Source organism: Pinus tabuliformis, chromosome 9 (genome assembly GCF_031772625.1).
Source record: "Pinus tabuliformis cultivar Carrire ecotype Pingquan chromosome 9, CPIR1, whole genome shotgun sequence".
NCBI lineage: Eukaryota > Viridiplantae > Streptophyta > Pinopsida > Pinales > Pinaceae > Pinus > Pinus tabuliformis.
Genome location: NC_142307.1, coordinates 1,838,325,447 through 1,838,334,641, shown reverse-complemented (window position 1 = coordinate 1,838,334,641; position 9,195 = coordinate 1,838,325,447). Strand labels below are relative to the sequence as shown.

The following is a 9,195-nucleotide window of genomic DNA, read 5'->3' as shown; positions in this document are numbered from 1 at the left end:
TGCTCTATTACCAAGTCTCCACCTTTCATCCTCAGGTTATACAGCTTTTTTCGCAGGAACAGTTTATTCACCAGAGACTTACATCGGTACAAAGTCCCTAACTTGTCCCACAAAGCCTTCGTCATAGCTTCCCCTGATACATTCAACAATACTGAATCTGAGACACACAATCGTATTGTGCTCTTTGCCTTCTGATCCAACTTCTTCCATTCTTCATTGGACACTCCCGTTGGTTTAGTACCCAGATCTACCGTGATCCACTGATCTTTATCCACCAACAGATCCTCCATCTTGAGTTTCCACAACTCAAAACTATGACCATTAAATTTCTCGATCTCTATCTTTCCACTGCTCGCCATCTTCTTTCACCATCAGAATCGATCCCATAGATCTCCCACTGAACAGGGTCTACCACAGGCCCGAGCAAAACCCCTCAGTAACAAAGGCGTCCCCTTGAAGCCAAAACAACTCTGATACCAAATGTAGGTTTTAACCCCATACAGAAATTACCTGCATACGAATTCTAAAACACAGAAAATAAACAATGCGAGAGCATAACACATAAAACACACATACACAGATATTTTCCCCTGGATCCCAAAACTGGGACTACCAACTTGATTTTTCATTATATTCCTTTCAATGTTACAATACATATTTATACATGCTGAAGCATCCAATGCCATGGACCGAAAACCATCGTGTCCAAAACCATGGACCGAAAACCATCGCGTCCAAAAACATGTGCGAAAATCATGCACAAAACCATAGGTGGGTCCGCCCAACCTAACATAAGTTCCAAAACCAAAATTTTCCAGGGCGCTGCCCCAGACCCCATAGAGTGGGGTTACTTGTACCCCTCAAACCCCCTATGACCCCCTCGTTACGCAATCAGCGCAACGAATGGGGGGCTCAGCCCCCCCTCTAATCCTTAGGTTAACTACGTGGGCTAGTCGTGGAAAGAATATAACACAACCCAACAGTTTCTACTATTTTGACAAATTTTCCTATCGTATTCCCAATACCCTCTAGTATTTCTAGGTCCCAAAAGTCCATTGGGAGGCCAAACAGTCTTACCCATACCGAGGCTGCCATGAATTTCTCCTTATCTAGGTCATAACATTCTTCCCAATATCTCATAAACAGACCAACATTATAATGGAAATATGGGCCATTTTCAAATATTCTTTCTTTATCTTGCAGGTTTGAGAATATTACCGTAAAGAAGCCTCTAGCTCCCAGCTTGAGTTCGATATGGCCCTTGGGTTTCCATTTCTGTTGTATCCACTTCATAAGGTCTTTCTCCGTTGGCCTCACTCCTATGAACTTGCAGATCAACGTGTGGTCCTTCATAAAGGTTTTGTATCTCTCAAACTTGTTCATTGGAATGATGAATCTCGGTTTCTTTGTTGCACATGGTAGGCATTTTCCCCTGTTGCGACCCTGCCACCGCACCATAGGGACAGTTCCTGTCATTTGGTTCATCTCCTGCGCTTGTGACTGGTTGCTTAAATTTTGGCGGGAGTCCCCTATCGCCGTGTCCTGATAGGAGGGGATCTCTCCCCCCAGCTTCCTCTGCCATCCCAACCTGGCAGGGGTTTTTGTGGTATGTCATGCTGTTGATAGCGTCAGAGGGTTAAAGTTGCAGCTCAGCTTAGTTCATAGCAATGACGGGTCTACTAAGATTCTTGCAGAGTGATATTTTCCTAGTTCTCTATCTCTTTTTATTTTGAAATTTCATTTGTTCATGTTTCATCAATTTATTTCTGATTTTCAAATAAGTTCATCATTGAAAATTACAATAACTATTAAACAACTTATATAATTGTATTTATGTGAAAATTACACTAACTATTAAATTTATATAGTTGTTTTTTGGGGTGAAAATTACAATAACTATTAAACGATTATTAAACTTATATAATTGTGCTATATTTATATGAAAATTACAATAAAACATTAAACTGACAATTACAATAACTATTAAATTTATATAAACGATTATTAAACTTATATAATTGTGCTATATTTATATGAAAATTACAATAAAACATTAAACTGAAAATTACAATAACTATTAAATTTATATAGTTGTTTTTTTTGGGTGAAAATTACAATAAAACATTAAACTGAAAATTACAATAACTAAAATTACAATAACTATTAAATTTATATAGTTGATTTATATAATTGTATTTATGTGAAAATTACAATAAATATTTAAACTTAATTACAATAACTATTAAACTTATATAATTGTGCTATATTTATGTAAAAATTATAGTAAAACATTAAATTTGTTGATTAATCATATAATTAACAAATATATCCATTTAATTTATACGATAATAATCATATACTTGAAAAAAATATATCCATTATCCCTTTAATTTATATAATTGTCTCTTAAAAAAATATCCATTTAATTTATATAATTGTCTCTAATTGTCTCTTAAAAAAATATATCCATTTAATTTATATAATTGTCTCATTTAATTTATATAATTGTCTCTAAACTTGTTGAATAATCATATACTTGAAAAATATATCCATTTAATTTATATAATTTTTTTTATATAATTGTGTCATATTTATGTGAAAAATACGATAAAACATTGTGAAAACTACAATAAAACAAACATTAAACCTGTTGAATAATGAAATACTTAAAAAAATATATTAATGAAATACTTAAAAAAAATATATCATTAATAAATGATATAGAAATTTGAAATTCATAATCTATCTAGGAGGATGCAAAAATATCATCGACTAATAACAAAGCTACATTCAATGTTTTAGATAAGATGAAAATACCATAATAGAATGTGGACTTTGGGAGACCAAGAGTGTAAAGTTTACACACCCCATAAATGCATCCATGAATCGAATCATAAACAACATCACTACATAGTATCGAATTAAACTTTTGCCCCATATTTGTACTTCACGACTATTCTGGTCCCCATTCAATTATTTGTCCTGGTCCAATACTCTTCTCCTCATTCAATAAATTTCCACCGCTATGGCAAAGACATGATTTCAGAGGCAAAGAGGTCAAAATTGTTGTAGGACGACCCTCCCACTGCCACAACTTATCTGGTGGCCACTTTCAGTTCCCTCACTCTGCTTCTTAATTCCTTGCCATCTTCTTCCACAATCAACATTTTCATGACTCTTTCCACATCATCATTGCTGACCAACCAATTATGTTCAACTCTTTGCGGTGCCTCCAGCACAATATGGATCTCGTCCCCCACAAATTTAGAGTTGAAGTGCTGCTCTGCGAAGAGCGGCCACGCGATCATGGGAACACCCGTCGCGATGGTCTCCAGCACGGCGTTCCATCCGCAGTGGGAGACAAATCCAGCAGTAGCGGGATGTGCCAGAATGCTCAATTGTAGCGCCCACCCAACAACAATAAACCCCTGCTTCTTCTCCACCATACGACCGCGGAAGCCGTCGGGCAGGAAATCCAGGGCGGACGAGAACGCCTTCGATCCGGAGTCAGACGGTGTTCGCAGAACCCAAATGAACTTCACAACGCTCGCCTCTAAACCCATGGCCAGTTCCTCAGTCTAAGCGTTCGAAATAGAATTCTCACTGCCAAAAGAAATGTAAAGCACAAATTGTCTGCCTGTGTCTCGATCCAATCCAAGCAATCGTTTGATTTCGTGTTTCCAGTTTCGAGTGCGGAGGCGATTCTACGGGGTTGGTCTTGGAAAGCCTCGGGTGGCAGCAGAGGGCCTATTGTTCGCAGAGTGCCGTTAGCTCTCTGAAAATGCTCCGCGGACTCTGCCTCCACCTCGTAGAAGGTGTTGGCGATGATCCTCCAGCTTTGCAGGTTGCCGTGTCTCTGCCGGATCCAAAATGAACGACTCGCGCTGTCGGTCGTTGCCTCGCTCAGCTCTGGAAGGATCTGGAGGCGGCTCAGCCGCACTTCCTTGGGAAGCCCTCTAACAATGTATCGACCCGAAAGGGTACGTGGGAGATTACGTGGCAGTACGTCCCACAAAATGTGCCACATGGACTGTGCGAACATGCCTGACGTGTCGAAGCAGACTCGAGGGATCTCGAATTTTTTTGCCACGGCAGATGCCCAGCCGAGGAGGAAATCTGCAATGAGGCACCGGGGCGGAGCAGCGACGGATCCGTTTGTTTCTCCGCTCAGAAATCGTTCCAAGAAGCGTTCGAAGGGGCTCTGCAGGCGCTCGTTGGCGGCGATTAAAGGGGGCAGCTCATCCAATCGCGTGCTGTTGCTATTGACTTTCCCAAGCGCCAGGTCGTCTCCGGGGACCTCCATTTCTACCAACTGGATGTCCAGCCCTGTCTCCCGCGCGGCCTCCACCTTTAGCAGTGAAGCCTTGTGATGAAATGTGACAACGAAGGTGACCGTGAAGCCGCGGGTGGCGAGTTTCTTGGCGAGGTGCAGGAAGGGAATTAGGTGGCCGTGACCCAGAGACGGCAGCATCATCACATGTTTATTAGAGACGGCCCTCATTCCAGTCTCCTTCTCCATGCTCGGCGCCATTTTTATCAACTCGAAAAACTGGAATCACAAGACTGATAAATTCCACCGAAATGGAATCAGAAGCACAGAGGATTTAGAGGAGAGGTGGTTGTTTAAGGGTAAGAGTGGGCTATTGAGAAAAAAAGAGAATAAGAGGTTTCCCCGCGGAATAAAATCTGTGTGGAGTGACTGGTTGACTGAGTTGTATATATATATATATTGAATGTAGGTACAGAGAATCTCACAGCTGGATGTAGAGCCAAGCCATGATAATGATACGTGTCATCATGATGCTTATGAAGACGACACGAGTTGTAACGATGCTTCTGGAGATAAAATGGATAACTTTTGTAAGCTGCGTTTCTTCTTATTTAAATACAGGAACCCACTTTCGTAAGCTGCGTTTCATCTTATTTAAATTACCGAATGAGGAGGCAGCACATCCTCAATACAAAGACTCTTCGTCCAATAAAATATTAACACAAAATCAAATATCGTGATCTTTACCTGCCAGACTCTTTCAAAAAAATTGATATTTGTTCTAATATCGTTGTTCCTTTTTTTTTTAATGTTTTTCTTCAATGTCGTGGTTTTACGGTTCAAAGTTAAAACAGTCGTCAAATAAAGAGTGTCTCACAATATCAAAAATGTCAAAAATATGGATCCGGATGGTTATTTCCAGTGAAGATTGGAAATGATAATGATCTGAGACGTGGCTGGGCATTTATATTTTCCTAAAATTAAAATAAAAAATTATAATTATATTATTAAATGTGGGTAATATATACATTATTGAATATAGATTTAATATCAATATTTATATTAACAAATATATTAATAATATAATAATAATAATTTTACAGTAAATAATATTATTATTGTAAACCAAGGGAATATTATTAAACCTTATAAATATAAATTTTACACTTAATAAATTTAAGAGATTGATATTATAAATCTAAGAGAATAATATTAAACCTATCTAATATAAATCATAAGATTAATAAACTCAACGAAGGAATGATAAATCTAAGCTATTTATATAGCTTGAGTGGGCCTAATGGTTAAGAGCACGCGTTTCTTCCTAAGAAGTCATAAGTTCAAAACCAAAGGGAAGTAGAGTATATATGCCTTCGCAGATTTAGCAATCAAATCGGTGGGTAGAAATAGATACTTTGTCCCACAAACAATTTTGTGTCTAATTTAACCCTGAATACTAACAATAATAAAACCTAACAATAATAAAACCTAAAGAAACTATGAACTAAAAATAATAATATTAAGCCCTATATTTTTCAAAACTAGATAATAATTGTGCTTAATAACATGATTATTTTTCTTCCATTTACGATTTCTCTTTAGATTCTTTAAGTTTTAAGTGAGTAGTTTCTTTAGATTCTTTAAGTTGTAAGTGCGTAGTTTATTTAATTCCTTTAGAAAAAAGCTATTAATTTTTTTTTTTTAATGAAATTTTAATTTAAAAAAATTTAAAAATATATAAGAGACATTTAAAGTTAATGTTTTTTTCATATAATTTTTTTAAGACTTTTAAATAATTTAATAATTTATGTATAATTTAAATTTATAATTGTAATAAATTTTTGCTATATTTAAAAAAAATTGAAAATATAATAAAAATGGAAACATAAAATATTCATATTAAATTAAAATTAATACATTAATTAAATATTGAAAATATTATTGTTATTGATGTCAAAGATAAGTGAGATAACTAATATCCAAGATAAAGATTATTGGACATATTGTTTCAATGCCTATTTTTGTTTTTGTTTTTTGTAACTTAGATAGAGTATGTTTGAATTCCTTTTGTACTCTTATGACCTAGCTTAATTGGGAGGATAGGATATATGGTTGAAAATCTTATTCTAAGGCCTTTCAAACAATATATGAGAGTTTCTCTAACTCCATAGGAATGAAGATATATGGAATTATGTCAAGTTGGTCTAGCTAGAAAGTACATGTCAATCGAGCAAGTTCTACAAGTTGTTCCTATAAGTAATGAAGAAACAATATGAATAAATGAGTGCATTTGAATATAGCTCAAGCAAGTTGTTCCTATAAGTAAACGAAGAAACAATATGAATAAATGATAGATGAGTGCATTTGAATATAGCTCAAGCAATAATAGATCTGAGGTGTGCAAAAAAAATGGTGAATACTCTTGCGCCTTTAAAGGTGGAACAAAAATGTGATTTGAGGACTGAAAAAGTCATCATGGAATTTTCACTATAGTTTTCTTATGAGATGTTTAGACCATGAAAATTTGTGTAGATAGAGGTGAGATAATCATGTATATGTGGTAAAAATTTTAGGCATTGGTTCACTATAATTTTGGAGATATGCTTTGAAGAAGTTAGGGTTCCTAAATGTTCTTGAAATCTGCTTCAAACAGGGTAGTTTGGAATTTTCACTAACTTATTTTTTAAGATGTTTTAGATTATGAATCCTTAAGTACACAAAGAAATTATTCTTAAATATCTATAGTAAAAAATTTAGACTTTGGCTCAATATAATTTTGAAGATATGCCCCATGGAATTTATGGTTTTTGAAAGCTTTTAAATCTGCTTCAAACAAGCTAGTTTTGCATTTTCGCTATAGCTTATTTTCTGAGATGTTTCATACTATGAAATCTTGGGGAGACAAAGACAAGATCTATATTTATTTACAGTATACATTTCATACTTTCCAGCTTGCTATAGTTTTGAAGATATGCCTTGTGGAAGTTAGGGCTTCTTAATAGTTCTGAAATCAACTTCAATTTGGTATTTTCACTATAAATTATTTTTTTAGATGTTTAAAACTAGGAAATATTAAAGAGACAAATGTGAGATCTCTAAGAGACATTGATTCACTATTCCTTTGGAGATATTCATTGTGGAAGTTGCAATTTTTGAATGATCCTAAAATAAATTTCATATAGGTTAGTTTGGAATTGTTTTTGTAACTTATTTCTAGGAATTATTAGCCTATAAAATATTTAGAGATCTAAGGAGACGTGCATAAGTACTTTAGGTAAGAAACTCATAATCAAATTTGTGAAATCGGATATATGGCATGATGTACATGTTTATTCTTGAGAAGAGGCCAAAAACAAGAAGTTATGGGAGAAGAAAACTTGGTGAAGGAAGAAGCAATGAGTAGACCTAGTGAAGGTAGAATTGGCATGCAGACTTAATGCATTAGGTTTGTGTCTATGAATATTTGTATTAGTGGGGATTGGTGTCTCCAGTTAGTTAGTGCCTATGAATATTTTCATCCATGGCGATTGGTGTCTCCAATAGGCTATTGTGTATGAATATTTCTAGAAGTTGGGATTGGTGTCTCCAGTCGGTTTGTGCCTACAAAAAATCCTAGAAAGATGTTTTGTGTTTTTCTTCTAAAATAGTTTCCACGTAAATCTTATGTTTCATATTCTATAACTAATAGATCTCATATGTGATTGTTTTCGTGAATGTTTGAATAAGTAAAAATTCACACCCCCTTTTAATATAAGTCTGTGCTAAAAAATTAGTATCAAACATTGTTTCTTCGAAAATAATCTAACTATTGGTAGGTAGATTTTAGGAACACACATGGCTAATGAAGAATTTTTCCCCACAGAAATAACCCCATTTTTTATGGAAACAAACTATGCATTATGGAGTATAAGGATGTAGAATTATCCAATGGATCTTGGGTTTGATATTTGGCAATTAATTGTGACTAGTTATACAATCCCGTAAACTCCTCCAATAGATACAACTTGGAAGAAGTTTAGTGAACATAATGCAAAAGCCATGAATGTTAAATTTTGTGTGGTTTATCAGAATAGTAATTTGTTGGGGTAATGCATTGTAAATCAAAAAAAGAAATTTGGGACAAACTTCAAAACATCCATGAAGGTAATGACAAGATGAAGAAGGGAAAGCTCCAAACTCATAGAAGAATGCTTAATAATTTGAAAATGAAATATAAATAAAATCTCGCATCATATTTCCTCTGTGTGGATGAAATTGTCAACATCTTCATAGGAATTTGTGAGAAGGTTAAAGAATCAATGATTGTACAAAAGTTTTTAAGGCCACCTTACTTAAGATTTGATGCCATGGTCTTTGTTGTTGAAGGAATAAAGGATTTGGAGAAACTAATAATGGATGAAGTGCATGGGATTCTCACTGCATATGAAATGAGGACATGAAAATAAAATTCAATATAGATGGAAGCATATTTCAAAGCATCAAAGAAGACAAAAAGACACAAATCCTATGGTTGTTCTAGTAATGAATTAAATACAAAAGAAGAACAATCTGTGAGAAAGCTAGAAAGAGGATCCAACAAATACAAAGGTAAGCTACCCTTCAAATGTTTTAATTGTGGTAGAGTAGGACATTTTTCTCCTAAATGTCCATATGAAAAAATGGAATTTTGTGATGATAAATAAGAACATAACAATAAAATAAAACTTTATAGACACAAAAGAAGAAAATAAACTATCAAGAATATTTTTTACTATAGATATGATTGTAGCTTGTCTGAAGAAAGTGATTGATATGTTTTTGATATTGAAAAAGAAGAATTCCTCTTTATAGCCATGGATACAAAGTCTACCGATAAAGAAATTGAAGACAATAAAAAAATATCCATATTAAGAAGAAGAATACATTGATGGGGAAATGAATCTTGA

At 34.6% G+C, this 9,195-nt stretch overlaps 1 pseudogene; it reads right to left on the bottom strand.

Moving 5' to 3' along the window:
* Positions 1-2,762: 2,762 nt before the first annotated feature.
* Positions 2,763-4,695, bottom strand: LOC149156149 (anthocyanin 3'-O-beta-glucosyltransferase-like; annotated as a pseudogene).
* Positions 4,696-9,195: the final 4,500 nt, after the last annotated feature.